The 15,201-nt window shown below is 50.0% G+C and overlaps 1 long non-coding RNA gene across 1 annotated transcript; it reads right to left on the reverse strand.

Annotated features, from left to right (window-relative positions):
- Positions 1 to 3,037: 3,037 nt before the first annotated feature.
- LOC115944281 (uncharacterized) lies at positions 3,038 to 9,679 on the reverse strand. Its single transcript, XR_014147531.1, has 3 exons — positions 5,373 to 9,679; positions 4,343 to 4,936; positions 3,038 to 4,311 (listed from the first exon to the last, which is right to left on the reverse strand). It is a non-coding gene; the product is annotated as an uncharacterized LOC115944281 (long non-coding RNA).
- Between the last annotated feature and the right edge of the window lie 5,522 nt (positions 9,680 to 15,201).

Genomic DNA, 15,201 nt, shown 5'->3' on the forward strand with positions numbered 1-15,201 from the left:
AGTTAGCAAACCCAGAAAGAACTAAGGTATGTAATGGACTCCTCTGTGGCTGCCTGGGTTCAAATTCCAGCTCTCTCAGTTAGAGTCAAGTTACATCATCTCATTGACTTCAGTTTTGGGTGCCTACCTTTTAGAGTTGTTAGCCGTTCAGAACTTTGCCTGGCGCATCAGAAGCTACGTAAGTGATTGCTACTGCTGTTGTAAAGCTCCATACTGTTGTAACATCCCGGGAAGCATATGAGTGGGAGGTGTACATGGTACTTTTTGGACTTCAACATGGATAGTAGTCAAATTCTGTAGAGGAAAGCTAAATAGTGGTATTTTTTTTAGCTAAAGAGTGAAAGTCTTAAGATGGACATGTAATGTGGCTAGCTCTCTGGATATAATAAGGAACCAGAGCAATAGGGCTGCCAAGGGGGGTTTTATTTACTGTAACTATTCGAGCCTGCCCATCAAACTGAGAATTACCTTTTTCAGAGCACTTGGGGCGGCTGCCATGTTCTCCAGCGATGGTGCTGCTACTCCAAACATTTTTTTAAATTCCTCTCAGAATTTCTTTGAGCTTCACACAGAGCTACCCAAAGAGAATCAGTCTTATTTGTGTATTTTCAGAAATCCATTTGATCATCTATCTTAGATTTGTCAAAATAGGTGCTGAGGTTCTAAAAGCATGTTAGAAAGGAGTGTGGGAAATATTTTCATCAAGCATAGTGTTCACATTGAGCAGGTACATCAAACATCTGCTCTGTGTTCTACCACATATGTTCTTATTCAATCCTCACAACTACCCCAGCTAACCCCATTATCCATGATGCAACCACTTCAAGGAGCCCAGAGGCACCCATGGTGCAGATTTGGTCCATTGCTGTCTCCAGCTTTGTTGGAACAAGACCTGTGAATCCTCGGACAGGGAGCACCTTCCCATTCACACAAAAAATCTACCTACCTGTGTTCTAGTTGCATCGCTTAGGATTTGCTTGATATTTTCTCTGAGGTAGATACCTTCTTATTTTCTTGTGCTATCACAGCCAAAAGTCAAGATAGATTTATCAATACTCTGGACCAGTGGCTCTTTTAAGAGGACCTGTTGCCATCATCCGAGGTAAAAGATTTAAAGTCGTTGGTCCTCAGTACACATAAAAACAGGACTTCATCCCTTGAACTCTCCTGAGCAGTTCATTATTAGAGTCACGTGTATTTTAAGGTCTTGTATTTAATACCTCAAACTGTTCATAATCGAGTGAGCTTTTCATGGCCAAAAGTCGTGGTTATGTATCTCCATTCGCCACTGCAAGCTGCCGGCACTCTGTGTCTCCACTCAGCGGGAAACAAGATCTAGAGCAGGCTGTGGTCTGCCTGTCCTGAAGCCGTCTGCAGAGATGGTAGTGGCAGGAGGACCCCGTGTGGTAGTCTGAGAGTGGCCCAGCTTGACTCCTTAGCTGAAGTCCACCTGGGTAGCCCACATCTGGCTTAGACTGAAGCCTCTACCTGGAAGTAATCTCCTTTCGGGAACCACTGGTAAGACCCTGTGACCCTTTGGTCACTATGGTGACTTCTCACGTGGCTGATGGCCTGATAGTCTGGTTTCAAGGAAAAATCCTGGATGGGCTGTCTACACAAGGCGGTCAGAGCTGTTACAGGGCCTTCTTCATTGTCATCAATCCTATCTTTCAGATTCTTGAGACTTCTGTCTCCAGATGTGCACCCCCTTTCCCATCGTCCTCACCATCTCTGACTTTTTTCCTTTTGTGCGCACCTGTACAAAAACCCTCCTGTCTTAAGTCTTTTACATGATACTCTTGCCCCTCTCACTGCATTCCTGTTTTGTTGTTTTCTCTCCTTGTCAAAGTATCTCAACGCTATTGGCTGCTTTTTCTTCACTAGGCTTTCAGTCTTTTAAATTTCTTTCTAATTAGCTTCTGTCCCAAAAACCTGTTCTCGGGATCTCATGGTTCCCTATTTGCCATCCTTCTGCACTCTGAATTCTCTGGCCTTGACTTGTGCAATTAACTCACTGATCACCAGCCCCCTCAAAAGTTCCTCTTCACTTCTGTGACGTTCTTGCCCCCTTTTCTTATCTCCACTGACTAACCCCAAACTCAGGCTCTTTGTCCTTCTCTCTGTACTCGCATTGGAGAGCTTTATCTGCTAACTATTTATTACCTTAGTCCTCACTTATTTTCCTGGTGCCATTCTAACTGCCTGTGACTGGTTTTCACTTAAACTTTCTATTGTAACCCCAAACAAACAAGTCACAAATGTTTATTTCCCTCCATAAATCTCCCCAATCTTAACTTCTCGCCATTCTCCAGTAACGTGGCTCCCATTTGTCCAATATGAAATCTTAAAAAGTCCAAGTACAGTCATTTGCACATAAGCATTTAATAAATTCTTACTAATTTTAGCTCTGCTATGAGTTAAATTAGATTGCAGTTCTCTCCACTTCATAATCTAACAATTTCAGAACTTCAAAGACATCTGAACTCATTCATTATAGGCAAAATACCTTTGGTTCCAGATAATTTTTTTATATTTCCTAATTCATTGCAGGAGGTCTTGGGTTTGCTATTTTAATTCTAGTGCTTTCAAACTTGGAATGTGATTTCTGGCATATTTTCATCAGGTTATTTATGACAGCTTTCTTCCTCAGGCTTTATTTGGTGGCTAAGGATGTTCTCTGGCTGTCATTCAGGACTACTTAATGAAAGTGGGCCTGATTAATCCATAACTTTTTTGTGCGCCTTTGAGAAATGTTCCTGCTCTGTGAGTATCTGGAAATCACAGTTTTTCCAGTTTGGTAAACCCAAGAGTAGTACCCCTCTTCTTTGTTATTTCCATTGGTCTAGCAAAACACACCTCAACCGGTCTGCTGTCCTGTAAAATGCATTTTTAAATTTACATATCCCTCAGTTAAAGCTGGTCTTGAAAGTATTTGTACACAGTACACCTAAAGTGGTACTGCATATTATTGCTAGGTCTTAAACGTTAGAAGCACAAAGTGAATCCGAAATACTAAGCAAAAAAAAAAGTAGTACAATATTGATCTTAATTTTCCCCTGGGATTTGTAAAAAGAAAAAAGCCTCACACATTTTCTAAAAGCTTTTAAAATTCTGACACTTCAAGTAACAAAATCTTGTTTTAGAATAAAGATGATTTAAGATGACTTTTATTTGTGCTGTTTGTCAGCTAGTTGACTTTTCAGGTGATGGTCATAAGACACCCCTCCACCCAATACTCACACACATATTGAGAGTTTGGGTTCCCAGCAATTGTACAGACCGCATATCCTGACCTTAATTTTAAACATTTTTAAACAAGCAGAGAGAGGTGTCTTTGATTTAACTTCCTCATCTATGTTGATGAGTCAGTACCTAGAATTTCCTTTTCAAGATTTTATTGTAAGCGATAGAGCTGAATGTGTTCTTCATAGAAAAAGTATGGAGAGCTCCAAAAAACTTTGGAGATACAGTGTAGCTATGTAATGTTTTTAGTCTTTCCTAAAGGAAAAAATGAATCAAAAAATATTAGGACAGTAAGAACCAGCATTTTTAATTTCTTGTCCACAATGCTTGGAACACTCAGTATTAAATGTGAGATTAGTCCCAAGTCCGAAGAGCAATATATATACAAGATGCTAAAGCAGTTTTTGTGGTACGGTGGTAGATTTTATTTTTCCTTTTCAAAAATGTTCAAAATGCTTCTATTTTATAATGGAGGAAACATGTTAAATTTATCTGAGCCTCCTACAATGAGTATAATAATCACAATGGTTGTGGGCAGCTTCGCTGTAGCTCAGAAAATGAGCCAATTTAAAAACCTTGGATGTATTGTGACTTTACATATTCAGAGAAAATTAAGATTATTGGTGGAAAATCCTTGAGAGTATTTTTCCTTTTTTCCTTAAAGGAACTCCAGCTTCCCATGAGTTGTTTTTTTTAATTAATCAACTACATCTGCAGCTGAGTTTGTGCCAGGCACTGTGTTGAGTGCGGCCCCTCCTGCCCCACCCTTTGCCTCCCAGTCCCTGTGCCCACGTTGACCCAGTGAGTCCAGTCCTGCCCCTCGTCTGGCCTCCAGTCACACTCCCGTGAACATGGAGACCACCGTCGTCCACGGGGATCTGGTCCTCCCCTGCCTCTCACCCCTCCTCTGCTGCTCCCCCTGGCCCCCAGCCTTGGCCATGATTCCCTCTACCCAGGTCCCCACCCACACGTGATCCTTGCCTGTCCGTCCTCCCCGACCCGCTCCCCTCGTCCGAGGCATCAACTCAAGCATCTGCGCCACAGCAGTTTCTAACTGTCCATCTACCACTCTAGCAGTTTCTAACTGTCCATCTACTACTCACCACTATCTGAAACTACCTTGTTCCTCCGTTGTCTGTCACCCCCGTGTGAAGAATTGTATTTACCAGATCACCAAGTCTTAAAATAGTACCTGACACATGACAAATGTTTTAATAAATATGAATTATTATCCCAGCCATACAGTGAAGTAGGTATATCCTCATTTTGTGAACGAAGAACCGGAATACACAAGTAACTTACTAAAAACCTCTCAGCTACTAAGTGACAAAGCTGAGACCAGAGCACAGACATGTCTGTGTCCAGAACCTTCACATGATTCTCCTGTCTCCCTCATGACATGGAAGGTTTCCAGGTGGGAGCCCGGTCACCATTTCCCGAAAACCCAGGAGGAAATAGGTTGAATTGCTGTGCCCGAGTCTTGGTTTCATCTGTACAGACACGACAAGACTTCCAGGCTCATGTGGCAGACAACCACACCTGGAGAGTTCTAGAGAAGAGGCCAGAATGGCCTCTTGTTTGTACATTGCAGCTCCGGCAGGAACCATTTACCAACACAAAACTCAGGAGACTGGCAAGCAAGTGCCCAAGAGTTGCTGTAAGTGTGGCTCATGTGAAATCCCGTAGGTGAGTTCTAGAAAAGGAAGAGAAACAATAGGGAAATCACAGCTGTAGCTTCAAAATGAAGTCAGTTCCCAAACTGAGTGAACCGTAACCTTAAATATTTTTTTGTTAAATTTTTTTGTATAACTTAGCAAATCATACCAAGTTGAGACAATTCAATAAGCTATCGTAGGTGTTCAAAAGCTGCTCACCAGCCATTACAAGATCACCGTGAGGAAAGACTGAAGAAGATAGAAGTACAAGCCCTGTTCAGGTAGTATTTCATGTCAAGAGACTAGCTGTGTTAAGATCCTTTTAGTTACTAAGTTTGTAATAAGGGAGTAAGTAATTACTTCTGTGTTTTGGGTTTCATAATTTTAAATCAGTAGTACTCTTCTTCTGGAATTCTCCAAATGATAGGAAAACCCTTGAAAGTGTAACCATTATTCCCAGGCCAGCCTTGATACCTGTCTGCATGGGTGTGTTTTGCTGCCCTCTGCTGCTCACAGTTGGTACAGCAGTGAAGGGTTCCTGAGCAGGGCTGCCCGTGGCGTTGCTAGAAAGGTGAAGAAGGACTGGGAAGAAGACAGACTGTTAGGCATTTTTCTCTCCTAAAGCAAACTACTGCTCCAGCCGATGCAACCCAACCAGCCTCTGTACCCCACCCCCCACCCCAAACGAAGCATCAAATTAAAGTGAAAAATACTGCTTTTGCTAAGATGTCAATGAAATGATTCGGATTTTTAAGTTATTTGAATGATCCTGTCAGTGGAACGATGAATGCTGTACAAGACAGCCCTGTGCGTCGTCTGTGGTGCTGGCCAAGCACCCCTCTGCTTCGCCTCCAGCATGCACACACACACACACACACACACACACGTTTACTTCAGATGAACTAATCAAGTATTTTCACTCGGACATCCGTGCTATTGGTATTCGATTTTTTTTTTAAAGATTTTATCTATTTCACAGAGAGAGACAGCGAGAGAGGGAACACAAGCAGGGGGAGTGGGAGAGGGAGAAGCAGGCTTCCCGCGGGGCAGAGAACCCGATGTGGGACTCAAGGCTCACCCATTTAGTGGCTGGATAACCTTAGACGAGCCACTTAACTGGTCTCAGCCTGCTTCTGTAAAATGGGATAATAGTACTGGAGTTACTAGTTACTAATATTCAATGAATATTTATATAGCCCTCCCTGTATGTCAAGTGTCCAGCTTTTTGCCCAGTGCAAGACTCTCTTCCGTAACCCCCTCTACGGACACCTCCGCTGGGCCAGGCGCCCACTCCCATCCTTGGACAGCTCAACTATTAGACAATTCTTTCTTCAACCCAAATCAGCCTCCTCGTGGTCTGCGTCCCAGTTCTGCTCTCCAGATGATCTTAGAAAAAAATCTGCTTGCTTTCCCTTATGATAGATAGTCCATGTATTTGAAGAGACCTTCCTTTGTTGAAAGGCATCTTTTATCCAGGTTAAAGTAAAAGGTAATAATAACCACTTCAACCTACCTGGATTTTTTTTTCTAAAATATTCCCATCATTTTTTTTCCCCAAGGGAACACTGTCTTTATTAAGATGATGGGAAACACCTAGCTACTTAAAATCTTACATACTTCATTGAATAAAGTCAAGGTCCAAAATATTTGTGATTAAGGATGGAAATAATTGCCCTTTGTTCTCTCCCTCCAAAATGCATCACTTCAACAGTTATTTGCCCTCAGGCAGCATTCGCGAATGCAATTGCCCAGAAGATTGCAGGGGCGAGGCTCGCTTAAAGCGCAGCGTTCAGGGCGTCGTCCCCAGCGCTTCTGACTCTTGCTCTGGGCTGGGGCCCAGGAATCTGTATTTGGATGATGAGCGTACCCAGTGCTCCCGCATACTGCGGCATGCCCCAGGAGAGCCAGGGGTCCCACCTGAAGGCGTTGCCTGGTGCAAAGTAATGAGCCCATCTGCCCTGTTGCCTCTGGGAGCCCCTGACTCGCTGAATGGCAGGATGGCATTTACTGTACCACAGACGGCGATGCTTTGCCAGGCCCTGCGTGCTCTCCTTCTGCTTGTACGGAGATGGGGCTGCTTCACCTGCCCCTTCCTATCGTTCCTGCCCTCTTGCTGGATGCTCCAGAGGGCGGCTGAAGGCGGCGGTGCCTGACCCTTTGAGCACTTCCTGTGATCCAGGGACTCTTCTAGGCGTTTTACTTGTGTTCACTCGTGTCCTTGCCAGGGCCCCCTGCCCTATGAGAAAGGTTCTAATCGCATCGTGTTACAGCCGAAGAAATGGAGGCAGAGATCGAGAAAGCAAACTGCCCACTGTCACCCAGCTTTCGAGATAGTAAGGCCACCCAGGATTTGGACCCGGGCAGTGTAATGCCCCAGCACCCTGACCTCTTCTGGGGCCGTCAGAGCCACCAGCCAGACATCAGTGTCCCAAAGGCACCTCAAACTCGACACGGGAACTGGTCATTTTCCTCCCTAAACCACTTTCTCCTTCAGTGTGTCCTGTCTCAGTTGGTGCGGTCACTGCCACAGGAAACTCCCTTTGTACAGGTACCCGCCCCCCCCACCTCTTACCACTCTCCTCTCAGCTCAGTTCCTGCACTTGACAAGCACAGCTGCCCCACGTGTGGGGGGGGGCGGTTACTGGCCACTGCCCACAGTGCTGGGACAGCTCTGACCCAGTGTCCTGCCAGGCTTAGTCCCTTCAAGCCCACCCTCTTGGGCCTCCTGGTCCCGTCACTCTCCCCTGCTTAAAACCTTGCTACAGTTCCCCACAGCCGGCAGGACCAAGACCCAATCCTCTACTGTTCGCCTACACCTCACCTTTGAATCTGATCTCCCACTAGTCCCGACCTTGAACTTGGACCCCCCCCCCCCGCCCCGGCTGAACTGCCTATTCCCTGCACAACCACACCCTTGCCACATCCCGGCCCTCGCCCCAGATGGAGGATGCCAACACCCGGCCCCTTCCTGCTGGCTGAGCGCCCAGCTTGGGGGTAGCCTTTCATTTTGATAGCATTTCAAACTTACAGAAAAGCTGCAAAATAGTACAAATTCCCTATGGCCTTAACCCTCACCCTGATCATTACTCGTTAACGTTCCGCCACATAGATCTACATACACCCACGTACACTTGCGCTGACCTGTTTGAGAGTGAATTGCAGACATGCCCCTTTGCCCCCGAACACACCGGTGTTTATGTCCTGACTACAAACACACGCTCTTACACAACCAAATGACAGTTATCCAAGTCAGGAAATGTAACCCCGATGCGAGGTTTTCTCATCCACAAGCGGCGGTCGGCTTCACGAATTGTGTCAGGGATGCTCGTAGATCATGAGTTACGTTTAGTTGTCACGTCTCCTTAATTTCTTTTAACCTGAAACCTTCCCTCAGTCTTTCTGGACTTTTAAAGCATTCTTAAGGAGTACGGGCTTTGCAGAGTGTCCCCCAGCTAGAGCTCCTGTGCTCTCTCCTTGTGAACAGATTCAGATTCTGCCTTTTTGGCAGGAACGGCACAGAAGTGACGTGGAACCTTCTCAGTGCAGTGAGTCAGGAGGCATCTGCTGCTGCTGGCTTGTCCCACTACTGCCCTGTTGGTACTGATGACTTGGGAAAGGTGGGGTCTTAGTTATTCAACCCTGGCTTTCAGGTCACCTCTTCGAAGGAAGCTTCCTTAGCCTTCCCTACTCCCCGTTCCAGGCACCCACAGTTAGGTCTGGGGTCCCTGTTCAGGGCGACTTGACTGAATCCTGGTGATGGCGTGCCTGTCCTCCGCTTTCCCCCCACCCCGCGAGCTCCGGGAGAGCAAGGACCACCTCTTGCTCCGGGTCCAGGCCTGGCGCGGTGCAGGTGCTCCACGTACTGCTGAGTGAATGAAAGGATGAGTGAAAGGATCCGGGAGCTGGTTCACTTACAAAGCAAAACCCCCCCAGCTCTGTCCACATCGGGCTTCGTGGCTTTTTATGCGTTACTCGTGGAGCATGGCTAAGTGTTTTATTTCCGTGTACGCCGGGTTCTCACCAAAAGCATGGAAGTCTCACTAAATCCCAGTCAAGAGGCACGATGTTTATCCTTCCTTTGGGGGACTCACAGGATGGATCAATTTAAGAAACCCTGAACCCCACGTTTAGATGTTCCCATTTGTTTCTTCCTGGGGGAAGGCTGGGCAGCGGGGAGATTCTCTGGGTCTCTGATCGGGTGAAATATTTGGCCTCAAACAAGCAGGAAGCATCTTGTGGGGGGGGGAAGGCGGGCGCACAGCCCTGTCACCTCTGTCCGGCCCCTCGCTGCACCGCAGGGAGGGACGTGATCCCAGGGCTGTCCTGAAGCCTCTCAGGAGGTCACTCTCTCCCTTTGTTGTTTCAGACGCAGGAGGAGGGAGACGCACTGATGCTTCATCAACCTCTCCTGTCCCCGTATCCAGGGGCCAGGGCTGCGCACTCCGCCCAGGCTGCTGCAGGAAACCCCCCCGGACGTGTGGGTCCTGGAGACTGGCCATCCTTTCTGCACCGTTTTGCTCTCTGTGACACCTAGGACCGCACCAGCCCTGCTCAGCTGGATCGTCCCCCTGGCTCCCGCTGAAAAGTCACGGTCGGGAATGGCTGTGGGGCCAGGGCTTTGTGGCTTCTGACTAACAGCTCTTGGGCAATGTTTCTGGGTGGAGAGATCCTGGTAAATCGGGCCTCCCCTGCCAGCAGGTAGGATGGGGGCGGGGGGACCCGCCAGCGAGGACCAGGCGAACTGTATGACCCAAGAAGCCGTAGATTACTTCAGCTCAGCTTGCTCTTTCCCCATTACATAGATGGTGACCAAGCTCAGGAGACCGGCGGCTCTGGGTGAAGGGAGCTCACCAGCCCCTGGAACAGGATGGTTGCAACACATACCTTAGCAGCTTCCAGTTTCATCTTAGGGAAATGGTCAAAGAGGAGCTGGGCCAGGAGGGGCCTCGCAGGGGGCTGGGCAACCTAGCACGTGTCAGGGCCTCCGGAGCAGGAAGCGCTGAGTGGCGCACCCCGGGAATGCAAGTCCCCAAGCCTGATCAGTGAGTGGGGTCCCTCCACCAGCCCCGAGGCCTGCTTTCCGCGTGCTGGCGCTCCTAAGCGGCTCCCCCGGGCTCTTCCATGATGCTGACACGAATTAAGTTGAATGGCATTGAGTTGAATTGGACTGAAATAAATTGAATTGAAAGGCCTACAAACAAGTATGACTCTCTTGCTGAGTGCCAGGCCCTGGGGGAATTGCAGACTCGTAATACGGTCCCGTCCACGCCAGCCCGGCCTATCGCGGTAATCCTGCGGACTTGCTGCAGGAACACCTCTGGGGCTGGGGGTGAGAAGGGGCAGGGAGGGAACGGGAGGCTCCAAGAGGAGACGCTCTTTGAGCTGAGCCTTCAAGTACAGAGTGGGGACTTTGGAGAGAAGAGGATGAAGGCAAGAAGGACGTTACACACCAGGGAGCCAAGCAGATGGTGTTTAAGGAACAGAAGAGAGAGGGCAAAGAAGCCGATGAAAGCTGTCCAGCGGAGAGAGGACACAGACATCCACGTGCACAGACAGAGTCGCACAGAGAAAATGCCTCGCAATCGCCCAGAACATCCCCCATGCCTAACGCAGAATCCCAGGGAGCTGGCCCAGGTATCTGCATTCTGAACCCAGCGCTACAAGTGAATTCAAAGTTTGAGACTCGCGGTCAGGGGGTGGGGGCTGAGCCTCTGCTAAGTGATCAGTTCCGGTGTCAAGTGGCTAATTGTCACACTTGGAGCAAGTCAGAACCCCCCGGAGGGCCCGTTAACACACGGATGGCTAACCCCAGCCCAAGATCCTGGGCCGGCAGGTCTGGGGTGGGGCCTGGGTATCTGCCTTGTTTGGCATATGTTCCCAGATGGGAGATGGGGGTGCTTCTGGACAGCACTCAACTAGTCTGAGGAGAGACCCCTCTGACAGTTCTGAGAACTCAGCCAGGCTGAAGGAAGCCCACTGGCCCTTCTGAGGCTCTGAGGAGTCAAGACAGTCACGAGATTTGGAGCATTCACATTTGATCAGATGCGTCTCCTTCCTCTTTTTTTAAAAGATTTATTTATTAGAGAGAAAAAAACACGAGCAGGAGGGGCAGAGGGAGAGAGAGAGGGAATCCCAAGCAGACTCCCCAGCTAAGCACGGAGCCCGACGTGGGGCTCGATCTCATGACCTGAAATCATGACCTGAGTCGAAATCAAGAGTCAGACACTCAATAGACTTTGCCACCCAGGCGCCCTTCAGATGCGTCTTCTTATCTGTACTCCCATCCTCAGTTCCCCTGTGACAGAAACTTGCTTGGGCATGTGACAGACACCCCGGCCTCACTGATCCGAGGGTGGGTGAGCCTGAGCAGCTCGACGGTCCCAGCGGGGCATTCTGGGGTCTGGCGCTCAGGGCCATGCCGTCACCCAAGCTGGCCCTGCGGAGGCCTGCGGCTCTGAGGCCACCTGGAAGCATTTCCAGGGACCCATGGGATGCCTAGATTCCTACGGCCAGAAGTGGTTCAAGTTTCCCCAAGGTCACAGGTAAAATCCCCAGGTGCCCCTTGGAAGGGCTGTCAGGAGCAACTGTGTCAAACCGCTTCCTGTCAGAGATGCCAGATGCCTTATTCAAGGCCACACAGCTCAGGTGATGAGCTTGTCCTTCCGACCTCACTGTCCCCCACAGGGCTCCTGCCATTTGAATGGGCACGGAGGCCGTCAGCCTCCATTTTACTGTGAGGCACCCAGAGTTGAAAACTTTATTTAAAAGATTTATTTATTTATTTTGAGAGAGAGAGAGCACACGCGTGCATCGTGTGAGTGGGGGGCGGTGGGGGGGCAGAAGGAGAGAGAGAATCTCAAGCAGACTCTCTGCTCCTGCATAGCCTGCTGTGGGCTCCATCCCAGGACCCCGAGATCATGACCTGAGCCGAAACCAGGAGTCAGACACTCAACCAACTGCGCCCCTCAGGTGCCCCGAAAACCTCATTTAAATGAACCAGTGTTCCCACCCACCCCAAAGAGAACTCAAGTCACAGGCATCTAGTCCTAGGCCAGGGGAATCTCTGGCTTTTCCAAACAAACACAGAAAAGGGGAACACTTTCTTAATTCTCCGAATTCTAAAAAGATACGTTTAATGAGAGGTGAGGGAAAGACAGTGTGACAAAGGCAGACCGAGCTTGGCAAACAGAGGGCCATGTGCTCTGTCACCCATGGGGCCCAGTCTTGGGAACGTGGGCTTTGTGCTCTCCTGTGGCGACTGTCAGGGTAACTATGCTCGTAGGAACGCCGGTAGGAGCCCTGACACTTCTTGAGAACTTACTGCGTACCCGGCCCTCCGCTGCGTGCTTTGCCAGCAGGAGCCCCTCCACGCCATTTCCTCCCCCCTCCCCAAATCCTGTCGTGACCCACTTGTTGGTGGTGTCAGGCACACGCAGAAAAGCGATCTGGGGCAGCATATTGGCCTCCTAGGGCTGCTGCAACAAACACCACAGGCTCAAGTTTCTTTGCTCACAGCTCTGGAGGCTGGACGTCCAAGATCAAGTGCCATCAGGGCTGGTTTCTCCTGAGGCTTCTCTCCTTGGCTTGCGGGTGACTGCCTTCTCCCTGGGTCCTCTCGTGGCCTTCCCTCTGTACACCCTACCCTTCGTGTCCGAGTGTCCAAATTTCCTCTTCTGATAAGGACACCAGTCAGATTGGATTAGGACCCACCCTCAGGGCCTCATTTTACTTCAGCGACCTCTTTAAAGGCCCCATCTCCACACACAGTCACAGTCTGAGGTACTGGGGGGTGCGACTGAATATATGAATCTGAGGGGGGAGGCAATTCAGCTCATAACAGGCAGTATTTCCTTTACCATAATCTTGAATATATATGTGATTAAGAGCTTTGAATAATGTAAGAAGCTCCATCTCTCAAGCTTGAGCTGCCCTCACGATCCAGTTTATCTTCAGATAAATAGGTCATATTTACAGCCTCCAGACTCCTGAAAATATGTGAAGCCCCTTCCATTTTAAGAATTCGAAGCAGCTTCCTGGTGAGCCTCTCCCTAGTATCATTAAAAACTGAATTCTGGGCCCAGAATTTCCCCGCGGTCACCACCGCTGTGGTGTCAGAATATGGAGGATCTTGTCCAACAACGCTCGGGACACAAGAGATCCATGACTCCCATCGGCAGATGTTCCCCGCACACCCGCTGGGCCTCAGGAACCTGTGCCTCCCACGGACGGTTCGGGCGTGGGAAGGAGAAGGGCTCACACCGCCTCCCAGAGAGGTGACGGAAGTCCGCAGAGTCCGCGACCACCGGGAGCTGCCAACAGACGGACTGCACCCCCAACTGCAATCCCACTCCCCGACACAGCGTCCCTGCTCCCTTTGAGAACATGGAAAACCCTAAAATGAATAGATAATAGAGGATTCTGTATAACATGTAGAAAGAGGCATTTAGGTTAATTTAAAGGAACCATGAGTCCTTTTCTCTATAATCAGAAGTAAAATTAAGTCCTCTCACTGCCCCCCCCCAGCTCTTTGAAATAACTATGGCTCCCATTGTCCGCACCAGGAACCCCTTGAAGGAGCTTTGCTGTCCCCACATAACCCTGGATATGGGAGACTGGGGGGTCTATCTCCATGAAGGCTCATGGAGGTGCTCAAAGAGGCCTGGGGAGTATCATTTTAGGGGGCTTGTACTTATTTGAAGCTCTGTATGCACCTTACATTCTGAGAAACAGGCATGTTATACCCATTTTTGAAGTAAGGCATCAAGGTTCAGAGGATCCCAATCAAATGCAGGTAGCAGGGCTGGGATTTGAACCCAGGGCTGTTTGGTTCCAAATCCCATAAGCTTTGCACTGTATCTCACTGCAGGATACCCAGAGATGAGGGGGTCCCAGCCTTCTGCACATCAGAAAGTTCCAGGGAGCTTTTAACATTCCCAGTGTTGGGGCGCCTGGATGGCTCAGTCCATTGAGCGTCTGTCTTTGGCTCAGGTCACGATCTCAGGGTCCAGTCTGGCTCTGTGCTCAGTGGGGAGCCTGCTTCTCCCTCTCCCTCTCTCACTCACTCTCAAATTTAAAAAATCTTAAAAAAAAAAAAAAAGTAAGATTCCCAGTATTGAGCCCCACCCCCAGAGACTGATTCAACCCACCTGGGGTGGGTGCCCGATCACCCAGAGTCTAAACAGTCCCCAGGGAATTCGAATGAGTAGCCAAGGCAGAGAACAACTGCCTTCCAACAAAAGCACGAGGGAAGGTCAAAGCTACAAGATGTGCAGTCCATGAGTGAGCGGGAAGTCCTTAACCGAACACTTGCATGTCTACCCCGCCTGGGCGAAAACCCCCGTCCTGGCACGGGCCTGCGTGAGAGATGAGGCCAAACCTTCTGTCCCCCCCCCTCCCCCCACTGCCCAGACCACACAGCCCCTCAAGACAGCGAATCAGGGCTTGGCTTCCATCTCTGAAAGCACAGCCATGGACTAGCTCACATGTGCGGGGCGCTGGCCTGAATTTTGGAAAGGACACAAAAAAAGACTACTTGTTCCTGTCCTGTTCTTTCCGCCTGGCTGGGGAGGCAGAGCTCAGCTAAAGAAAAAAAAAAAGGGTTACAAAAAAAAAGGACAAATATATTCCATTATATGATAAGAACTGAGCGAGTGATCTTCCCAGAAGGGCTGAGTAATCTGGCAGGGCCTCCAGGAGGGGGCGAGACTTTGGAGCGGAACCCCATTGGAAGTCGTCAGGGGGCGTGGCCATCTAAGGGCGTGGTGGCGCAGGTGACCCGGTGGGTTGGGGCAGACTTGGGCTGTCACTCTCGCAGCTCCCGGGGCCATCGGAGGCGTGGGGGCAGGGAAGCCGCTGGAGGAAGATTCGCTGCGTGTGTACCCGCTTCGCTTGGTCGGAGGGTCCCCTCCGGAGGGCCCTCCAGAGCCACGCGCTGGGCCCGAGTGGCGGGTGGGGCCTGGGCAGGAAAAGACCGCTGTCGCTCTCAAGGACCCGGTGCTGAGAGCCCGCTCTGAAAGCCCTCGCCGCCACTCACACTCACCAGGGCGGGGGCTGCGCGGGCCCAGGAGGGGACGTGTGGTTTCTCTGCCTGGCGCTAACGCACTACTTCAAACTCCCCCTTTTCCACCCGTCGGCAGGGCTGGGGGTGGAGCACGCCAGTCCGCCCCCCCACGACCCCCCCCCCCCCCCCCGGCTCTGGCCCCGGCGGGGGGAGGCGCCGGCCACCCTCTGCTTCCCCAAGGCGCGTCTTTGGTGCCAACAAGGGCGGCCCCTGGGCCTTCTTCACTGGGTTGCCCCCCCCCCC

The sequence above is a fragment of the Leptonychotes weddellii genome, chromosome 8 (genome assembly GCF_054177405.1).
Source record: "Leptonychotes weddellii isolate Sample4059 chromosome 8, ASM5417740v2, whole genome shotgun sequence".
In the NCBI taxonomy this organism is placed as follows: domain Eukaryota; kingdom Metazoa; phylum Chordata; class Mammalia; order Carnivora; family Phocidae; genus Leptonychotes; species Leptonychotes weddellii.